This window comes from Podarcis tiliguerta (genome assembly GCF_965153285.1).
Source record: "Podarcis tiliguerta genome assembly, chromosome: 4".
NCBI classification, from domain to species: domain Eukaryota; kingdom Metazoa; phylum Chordata; class Lepidosauria; order Squamata; family Lacertidae; genus Podarcis; species Podarcis tiliguerta.
In genome coordinates this window covers 87,307,357-87,318,156 of record NC_139537.1, presented here as the reverse complement: position 1 = coordinate 87,318,156, position 10,800 = coordinate 87,307,357, and the positions used below count along the sequence as shown (strand labels likewise).

Here is a 10,800-nt window from a genome sequence, read left to right as displayed (position 1 = left end):
ATTATGATTGGGACAAAGAGGAGGGGAATTAAGCAATTAATTAAGTATATTTAAATAGAATCTTACCTTTGCATCTATCTTTACTAATTTTGCCTGTTCTAATCACTCCTGTTCTTTTCTTTTTTCTTTGTCAAAGTAGGGCTCTGTTCTAGTATGGCTTGAAACTAGTTGCCTTCTTGTCCCTTGGAAAGTTGAGTCTTGTAACACTGCTGGGAATCCTAAGGAAAGGCTGTTACTCAGGTAAGGCCTTTCAATCTCTGACATTAATCACTTAGGGGATTAAAGGATTTCTTACTCATTAATTTCAAATACCTATCTTTTTAAAGTAAGTAGAATAAGGATAAAAATAATTGGCTTCTCCCCCCTCCGTTAAATGCAGAGGTTGATGATGCTAGTAGGACCAAAGCAGTGTTGTGGACAAGAGTTTTGGGGAGCAGAAATGGGAAATTTATGTTCAGGTGCCATCAAACCGCATGATGTCGTCAAGCAAATCAATACACTGCAACTGAACCTAATTATGAAGACAAAGGGGATGTGAGTTGTAAATTTTGTACATGGAAAGCTGTCACTGAAGCAATCAATACACTTGCCATTTAACAGATTCTATTTATTTATTTTTAAAAATGGGGTTTCAGCCCACACTTACAAAACAAAATAAAGTAAGTGTAAGCTACACAAGGCTGTGATGGCTTCGGGTCAACAGATAATAATTAGTCCCAGAATTATTGTTTCCAGAGTTGGGAATATCTGTAAGGGAATACAGTACAGTATTTGGATTTGTGTGTGAGAGAGATCTGAAGTTTATATTATAGGGTTTTTGGTTGAGTGAAAATTCACTTAAAGCAAAAATTCAAGGTGCATTTTGTAATCCTTTTGGGAACAAACCATATGAGAATTTTCCATATGAGAATTTATCCACACAGATGTCTTCAATTAACCTGACTCTTACGTACTTTCAGTTGCCTGCAGTATGTCTCACGGTGGGCTTAGAGTCATCACCAAAATGTCTCCTAAAGCTACATCCGAAGTTAATTTGAGGTACGTATTCAGAAGCAATGCTTGATGAATTTGGTGAGAGGGCAAAATAATGTTTCTATGGGTGGGGTGGTGGATCTGTGCATCCCTAGGCAGTCACCAGATCATGCATGAAATAAATTTGGATCTTTGGCTGAACATCTGAACATCTGATAAATTGTGACAAAAAAAAGTTTAATAGGCTATGGAATTTCTCAGGGAGGTTTCACACATTTCTGCATGTGAACTATCCACTACAAAACAGGCTTATTTTCTTTAGTTTGGCACTTTGTGTGTGCACGCATCTCTGAATTTTAATAATGGGTTCATTAACTGTTTCATTAAGCATAAACAAGAAAAGGCAAAGAAGCAGAATGTCCAATTGTGATTTTGTGGATACAGCATTAATGTCAGATACTATAATATCATCTTAGTGTGCATGATGTAAACATATTGTTTCCCCTCTGAAACAGCTTTCTTCCCATTTTTTTGTGTCCGCTCAACACATAAATCAAACTTTGCAGCTTATCCATGCCAATATTTAATTATTTTGTGCCTTTGTAGTCTTTAATCTGCTTACTCACATATTATTGGTAAATTGATAGGAAATGAACATATTGCAAATGTAGAATAGAAATCAGATCTAATAATGGAATCTTGTACTTATCACTCAAATGTCAAAAGCCATCTTGCTTGTCGTTTAAGTAGTGTATGACAAGTGGAAGGAATTCAGGAATGACATCTGTCATTTGGTTGAGCCATCTGGATCTGTTTTACCAATGCAGAAACTCCAACACATTTCTTGTGATGTACAACAGCAGACCTAGATAATACATCTGTTGCTGGACTGCTATACAGAGAGAGATTCAGATCCTATATCTGAATATTGGGGGTGGTGGGGAATTCGCTGTAGTATATGCTTTAACATGCTTAACTAGGAACTGAGAGATCAGCGTTGAAAGCCTCTCTTGGGAATAAAACTCACTGGGTGAACTTGGGCTTTTCAATCCACCTAAACATTAGGAAGAACTTCCTGACAGTAAGAGCTGTTCGACAGTGGAATTTGCTGCCAAGGAGTGTGGTGGAGTCTCCTTCTTTGGAGGTCTTTAAGCAGAGGCTTGACAGCCATATGTCAGGAGTGCTCTGATGGTGTTTCCTGCTTGGCAGGGGGTTGGACTCAATGGCCCTTGTGGTCTCTTCCAACTCTATGATTCTATTCTATGATTCTATGTCTTTAGGAATGAGGTGAAAACATTCCTCTTTATTCAAGCCTATCACTATTAAGCAATCTATGGCCTGTGAAAATGTGGGAGAGAGGACTGTTATTTTTTTTCTATTTTTTTTCAATTAATTTTCCAGAATTTTTTTTAAGAAACAAACAAACAAACATCTCAACCGCAATTAAACCAAACTTCATAACATTGTTAAGTGACTTCCTCGTATCCCCCTGGTTGAATTTCAGTGTATATCATTTTAACGGTTTTCCAAAACCTAAATTCTTAAAAAATTAACTTAATCACTTAACATCTTTCTTTCTTTACAATTCAGCTTTAAACATGTTGGTTCATCACATTACGTATTTAAATCCTAAGCCTGCCTGCTGCTTTCCAATTAAGTTAATTTGACATATTTAACTAAATAGTCTTTAAATTTTGTCCATTCTTCCTGGTAATCCTCCTCCTTCTGGTTGCGGACTCTTCCAGTCAGGTCAGTTAGCTCCGAAAAGTCCAGCATCTTCATCTGCCAAGAAGTACTGTTGGTATTTCTTGTGTTTTCCAGTTCTTAGCTAGTAAAATTCGAGCAGCAGTTGTGGTATACAAAAATAATATTTTTATGTAAACTGCAGGGTGACCAAGACCGATTCAGTCCCAAGGGGCTTCTGAACCCAGACTGAAATAAGTCTGGGTTATCAGTTCCCTCCAGGAATACTTATGGTTGCATCTTTATAGAAGACAGAGGTGGCATTCATGAAATAAATTATCAAACTTCTCAAGGGAGAATGCAGAAGATTATTGGATTCCATCGCTGTGACACAGGTTACACTAGGCGACAATAATGTGTCCAAGATAGCTTGTTTCTGAATGAGGATTTGAATTCAGATCCACCTGAGTCCAAAGTCGAACACTCTGCCATTATACCATACAAACTGTGGAATGTGAGATGGTGAATGGAATTCTGTACCTGAGGAGGTATGCTTTGAGCATGCATATTTAAATACCCATAGCCTTTCAGTTGTAAAGCAAACCTAAACTGGATTACCTCATAAACTGAAATATTGTGTGGTTTTAGGCATTTTCCATCTGCCTATCTGAAGCCTTCAAAATGATTCTTCTTATCTCATTTTCCTTGATATAGATCTAGATAGCAGAGGTGTTGTATCAACTGAATTGCTTGTACAGATTTCTAAGCCACTCTGAAATCATAGTTTTGTTTACTCTATTCCACTATCTTAGAGATTTCCGGAGACTATGTTTCCTGGGAACCACTCAGGAAAAATTCAGCGGCAATATCTTTGTATCTGCTAGATTCACCATGAACCAATTGTCTGAGATGGAAGGAAAATGAATCAGGATGGAAGGAAGACAAGAATGGAAGAGATCAAAAGGTTAGGGGATACTTTTCAATTGAAGTCAGACATGTCCGGAATAGGATATTGCAACTATAAATTAAAATTGCTGAGTAAACCTTATCATTTTTTATGATGTGACTAATTGTGTTGGTTTGGTTTTTTTAAGACAACTAATCCATGTGCTTTGCTGCCCCAGTTTGAATTGAGGCAAAAGGAATCAATTAATAAGGTGAAAATCCCTTTATTTACTGATATGTTTGAAAGCTTTTAACAATATTGCATTAACCTTGACTTTCAATCTATGCTTTCCTGACACCAGTCTCCTTGAACTGACTTTTAATCAAAGGGGAGGGAAGTTATGCTGCCTAAACCAACAAGAAGAGACTCATAATCATAGCAATGGTATATCAAGGTGGATTTTCAGAGCACAGTGCACACTTTTTACTAATTAAGTATTAAAAGACTATTAAATATTAATTACAATTAAAAGCTTGGCTGCACTAGCAGCCATTTTTAAGCAATATGTAGATCTAGGCAAAACTGGATATGGGCCATATTCAGTCTACACAAGCAAGGGGATGGAAGAAGCTGCCATATCTAGAGCAAAAAATTCAAATTGTGCAATATTGCATTGCATTCTTCCATTTATTTTTTTAAATATGATACTACAATTACAATACAAAACAAGAGTACATAAAATAAATCAGATTTCACCCATGGACACATTTGCAAATTGAAGAAACTTTTGTGAACACCACACAAATAAACTTAACTGATTGCAACATATTATATGGGTTATGATAGAGTGCTTCTTACAAACCTACTTTCTTCAAGGGAAGATAGCCCTGTGGCAATAAAGGCCTCTAACAGGACATGTCAACAGTGTCACGGGACAAAGGTTCTTAAGAGCAGAAGAAGCAGTAAGGCCTACATGGTCTACACAACCATTCAAGCCTAAGTCTACTAACTGTTAACTGTTAACAGCAAACTGCTAAGTCACTGTGACTTGTGACTCATCTTGGGTGATGACTTATTCTCCCTATAAAAAGTAGCCAGCCTCTCTATGGGCCTGAGTTAGTGACTGTGTGTCTCATCCAGTGTGTGTGTTGTGTTGTTGCAGACAGAGTGGCTCCAGGACTCTAGTAAATCAGTAACTAAGACTACAGTGATACCTCAGGTTACATACACTTCAGGTTACATACGCTTCAGGTTACAGACTCCGCTAACCAATAAATAGTGCTTCAGGTTAAGAACTTTGCTTCAGCATGAGAACAGAAATCGTGTTCCGGTGGCGTGGCAGCAGCAGGAGGCCCCATTAGCTAAAGTGGTGCTTCAGGTTAAGAACAGTTTCAGGTTAAGTACGGACCTCCAGAATGAATTAAGTACTTAACCTGAGGTACCACTGTATGCCTCTGTGAAGAGTCAGATAGCTGCTATGAGCTCTCTTTGTATGCTCTTTGACTAAGCTGTTTGTGAACAAGTATATTTTGTTCAGTAAAGTTTTATTAAGTTTATGAAGAAGACTCTGCTTGATTAATTTACCGCTACGCAATAAGCAGCCCCTGATACACCTCATTCCTTGTATTTCCAAATCATGGAGTGAATGGCAATGCTTATGTAGCCAAAATGGCAGCAGATTGAGAGAAAAAATCTACCCCAGGTTTGCATAAGTAAAGAAAAGGTAAAAACGAAACAAAAACCCACATATCCCAAACCCAAAGGAAGCCAACTCTTCCTTCTCCCTGCTGCTAAAAAACAAAACAAAACAAAAATCAAAACTGTGTATGTGTATGACTAAGTCACCGAGGTTTGCTACTATAAAAATATGTTGGAATCAGAGCTCACATGGCAGACCTCCAAAATCTATTAGGCAGGCATCTGGTGGAGTGAGTTAGTAGATCTTGATATATGTGGGTTGGGGGGAACATTAGACTAATTAATTAATCCATGCAACACCAACAAATTATTGTTCTTTTATCAGATAAGCATGTTTGCTACCAGCACATTCATACACAGAACCAGAGTGTTAGAAGAATCAAAAGGCCATTGGACCTGCAATCCTATGCCCAATGACCTGGGAGGAAACCCCATGAAACTCAATAACTTACTTCTGAGTAGACATGCATAGGTTTACACTACTGATCCCATCTCATCATATGAGATATGGGTTTGTAAACTGGTTTGTTGAGGGAGAGGGGAAAGTGGATGGATGAAATGTTTCCCTTGTCTGTTCACTGTTAGGTTTATAGGCCGCCACTTTCCACTGAACTGAGTGGTGTGAAATAACACAATGATAACATAATTAATTAAGTAAAAATCTACGACAGCAGGCAGCAAGATGAATAGCATAGGTTTTGTCAAAGGCTGAACTGCAGAGGAAGGGAAACAGTGCTACATGGGTCCAAATGGAAATGGCTGCCATCTTACATCCCAACTCTTGAGTGCACTCAAGACTACATTGCACAGATGCAACAATAAGAGCATCTTTTGCTACTTTGCCATTGGCATACAACCCCCACCCCACCCCCAAAACCACACAGTCTGTTGGCCAGAAATAAAAGAGGCCTTCAGGAAAAAACCAAACACATGTGTAAAGAAACTATGGGCTTGGGAGCCACCGCAGTGTGCCTCCTTCCCATGCCTTGAAGGCCACCTAGCGGGAGCCCATGGTACAGTTTATGAAATGGGCAATGTTTGAATATCAAAGAATGGCAGTCAGGGATTACATTTGTGTGGCTTGGAGCTTCTGATGTGTTGATTGCAGTGGCTCCTTCCTATGTTGTGAAGGCCCTGTAAATAGGACAGAAGCATACAGTGATACCTCAGGTTAAGTACTTAATTCGTTCCGGAGGTCCGTATTTAACCTGAAACTGTTCTTAACCTGAAGCACCACTTTAGCTAATGGGGCCTCCTGCTGCTGCTGTGCTGCCGCTGCACAATTTCTGTTCTCATCCTGAAGCAAAGTTGTTATCCTGAGGTACTATTTCTGGGTTAGCGGAGTATGTAACCTGAAGCGTATGTAACCTGAAGTGTATGTAACCTGAGGTACCACTATACTTCTCTGCTACTCTTTTCCATCTCCTAAACACAGACCTCAAACACACTCTTCTCTTTCCTGATACTTAAGTAGTGATGGTGGCATACCCTCCAACATTTCTCCGATGAAAATAGGGACATCTTATTCCATAATGATAATTTTATCCTTTATACCCCACACATCTTACTGGGTTGCCCCAGTTCCTCTGGGCAGCTTCCAACATATATAAAAAAACATAATGCAACATTAAACAAAACACCTTCCCTATACAGGATTGCCTTCAGAGAGCTCGGGAGTCGAATAACTCCATACCTTCCAACATTTCTCCAATGAAAATAAGGAAAAGCGGGACATTCTGGGATCAAATCAGAAAGTGGGATGGCTTCCCTAAATCAGGGACATCCATTGAAAATAGGGACACTTGGAGGGTCTGTGAAGGGGTCCAGAAATGGGTGGTGGTGATAGGCATGCCCACCTTAAATAGCATTTTTGTGCAATACAGGACAGAATCCTCACTGGGATAGAACACGGAATACAAAAGCAGTCAAATTACAACCGATGTGATTATGTTGCAACACTTAAACGAGGCGAGTGCTGGGCTCAAGAAATCCAATATGCTGCAGCTTTTCTTTTCATTTAAATATTGTATAGACCATTAAAAATGAGAGGGCAGGAAATTAAGAAAATGAGGCTGACGGGGAGAGCTGAACTTTGATCTTGCAAAGGTAGGGATTTATTTTTTGCTTTCTTTGCCAGCCCTACGTCCTGCAACTCAGCAGCTTGTCTGCTTTCTCAATCAGCACTTCTCTGATAACTGCTTTAAAGTGTATGTTTGCTGCACATTCTTTCCCCACGGGACTGGGAGTTCAGAGGGGAAATTCAACCTAAAGAGACTGGGCAAAGCAGCTAAAATGAAAACAATGTGACAAAGAGGCAGCAAGCAATTGTCTAACACTGAACTGTATGTTTGCACACACAGAGCAAAGTGTTGATTAGGCCTACCCTAACTCAGATTTCAAGAATCAGAAGGCATTTATTTGTTATACTGGTAGATGCATTTATATGTTTTATACAAACACGTGCGTGCGCACACACAATGCACACAAACACACAATTTATCCCCTAGCTTTTCTCCAAGGAGGTTAAGATGGTCTCGCCCTCCCCATTTTATCCTCACAATAACCAAGGTCACCACATGAGCTTAATGGCAGACCCTCCAAGTATCCCTATTTTCCAGGGACAGTCCTAGATTTACAGAAGCCATTGTGGTTTCTAATTTGATCCCGGAATGTCCCATTTTTCCTTAGGACATCCCTATTTTCATGAGATAAATGGAGGGTATGGAGTTATGCGACCCCTAAGCCAAAGAGATAAATAAGTATACAACCTTTAGAAGACATCTAAAGCAGCCCTGTATAGGGAAGTGTTTTTTTTTTTATGTTTAATGTTTTATTATGTTTTTATATGTCTTGGAAGCAGCCCAGAGTGGCTGGGGCAACCCAGTCAAATGGGCAGGGTTTAAATAATAAAATTATTATTATTATTATTATTATTATTATTATTATTATTATTGAATAAGACGTCTCTCTTTACAATGGAGAAATGTTGGAGGGTATGTAATGGCCAAGTTAAGATAGACTGACAGGTAGAAGATAGGTAGTGTTTCAAGAGTGTACATGGACTCACATGTGTGTAGCTAGCGCTCATGAATGTTCATAAATACAGTGGATGCTTGGGTTGTGAACATGATCCATGTGGGATGCACATTTGCAATCCGCAACCTGCAGCGTCCGCAACCCGCAGCGTTGCGTGCTGAGGTCCCCAAAACACCCCTACCCCAATAACTCACACATCACACATAATTTTTTGTTTAAGATTTTTGGCATAATTTTGGCCACAACTTTATTAACATACAAATTGTGAGTGGTTGCTTAGGTATTGGTTATGACTAGCTGTCCCCCCCCCCCCGCCTTGGGGGACAGCACTGACTCCCGGATTCCAGCGAGAGCCAGTGTGGAGGAACAAGATCAGGGATAACTGGAGCTGCGACACAGACCCTCAGCTTCTCCCCACATGCTCCCAGGAGCTTACGCGGCCCACACCCAATTCCAGGGGTTTGGACGAGAGGATGGTGAGCCCCTGAATTCCTTTAACGGAATTCCCGTGCAGCAGCAGCATTGGAGGGGCAGGCACAGCCAATCCATACCCCTCCACCAACCAATTTAACCAATGCCTAACCGCCAACCTTACAAGTTGTGACGATTTGCTATGCAGTAGGCAAAAACCAGATGGCACACACTAATCAGCCAAAAGAAAAAATTCCTACCAGGCCCCCGCACCAATGCGGACGACCCCATGACAGGCATAGCAAGGTCAAAGCACAAGCCTAATCAAGGGAGGGCGGGCAGGTGATCCGGTGCCCACAGCGAAAGAGAAAGGAACATGCTATGAACCTTGTTTAAATAACCTTTGTTCCCACCCCTAAATTGGCAACATCAAATTTACCCCAGTAACACCAACCACCAATCCAATCCCAGCCCCTTGAATCTATCCTGCCTGCTAACCGTGGGGTGCTTTGTTCGGCCCCATCCGCAACACGTGCTCTCATTTAATGAGAACACGCTTTGCGTCTGCGCACGTGCAGGTTGCGATTTGGCGCTTCTGCACATGCGCAGCCACGAAAACCCAGAAGGAACCCATTCCGGTAGGTCCGGTAGGTCCGATTCAGAGGTCCACAACCTGAAAAAACGCAACCTGAAGCGTCTGTAACCTGAGGTATGACGGTACACTGCTGAGATGTTTAGGATATTTTGCTGGAGTTATGGTGTGTGCTTTTTAGGGATGTGTGCTAACCCTTAGCCTTATGCCCACAAGAAGCTCTCACAGAAAGAAATGAAGACATTTTGGTTTATTATATGAAACATATATACATATGAAATGTATATATGAAATATATATACATAATATATAAATATATATAATATATAAAATATATATAATATATAATATATAAAAATGCTGCTTCAGGCAGCAAAGTTGCGATCTAAACGGGCAGCAAATTTTACAATACATACGCATCTTGATTAAAGGGTAAAATATTCCCTATTTTAGCCATCCACCTGAATCAAAGAGAAAGAGGGAGGCGGGAACGCATTTATTTGACCTGCACCGGAAGCAGGGTCGAGCCCCAAAGCACTGGGAGAGCCAGTGTGGTGAAGTGGTTAAGAGCAGTAGTCTCCTAATCTGGGGAACCCGGTTCACGTCTCCGCTCCTCCACTTGCAGCTGCTGGGTGACCTTGGGCTAGTCACACTTTTTCTGAAGTCTCTCAGCCTCACTCACCTCACAGAGTGTTTGTTGTGGGGGAGGAAGGGAAAGGAGAATGTTAGCCGCTTTGAGACTCCTTAAAGGGAGTGAAAGGCGGGATATCAAATCCAAACACTTCTTCTTCTTCTTCAGCTAGGGAGACAGTTTGCTGTAGTTTTTTGCACCTCCACTAACCAAATCAAGGGGGAAGAACTCTCCAGAGACAAACTGAGTGGGAATATATCCGCCTACACACCCATGAGTAGCAACAGATGGAAGCTTTCAAACCCTTCATTTGCACTCTCAAAAGCTACCCTAAAACCACTTTTCAAATCCTCTACCCTGATAGAATTCAAAAGAAACCCACTGTGTTGATTGTTCCCATTATAAATATATTTTTAAAAGATCTCTGGAATGTTTTCATAGCAGGGGCAATTTACCATGGACGTGGGGTTTTTTTTTTGTAGACCACCTACCTTTTTTATTCATGATAGCTTAACTAACACCCTTCTGTGGCTTTACAATATCCCCAAAACAATGGTAGAAATTGCTTGCGTGGAGAGACAGAGAAAAAAAGGAAAATGTAAAGAAAGCATCTAATATGCTTTTTTCTGCATTATGAAGCCATTTAGTTGCAGGAAATAGGAAGGAACAGCAGTAATCGAAAAACTCTCTACAGACCAGTAGCAAATGCTCTGTGAATTAATGCTTAGGAGCCAATACATGGGCTATTTGTCTCCTTCTTAGGAAGAGGTTTACTGGAATAATTGAGGTTAAAATTGTGTGTGTGTGTGTGTGTGTGTGTGTGTATGCCAGGGTCCATTACAGTATGTGTGTGTGTGTATTTATATATATGCAAATGACCAAATGCTACAG

The 10,800-nt window shown here is 40.3% G+C and overlaps 1 long non-coding RNA gene across 1 annotated transcript; it reads left to right on the top strand.

Moving 5' to 3' along the window:
* Positions 1-390: 390 nt before the first annotated feature.
* Positions 391-3,620, top strand: LOC310676588. Its single transcript, XR_014510634.1, has 3 exons — positions 391-534; positions 960-1,038; positions 3,468-3,620. It is a non-coding gene; the product is annotated as an uncharacterized lncRNA (long non-coding RNA).
* Positions 3,621-10,800: the final 7,180 nt, after the last annotated feature.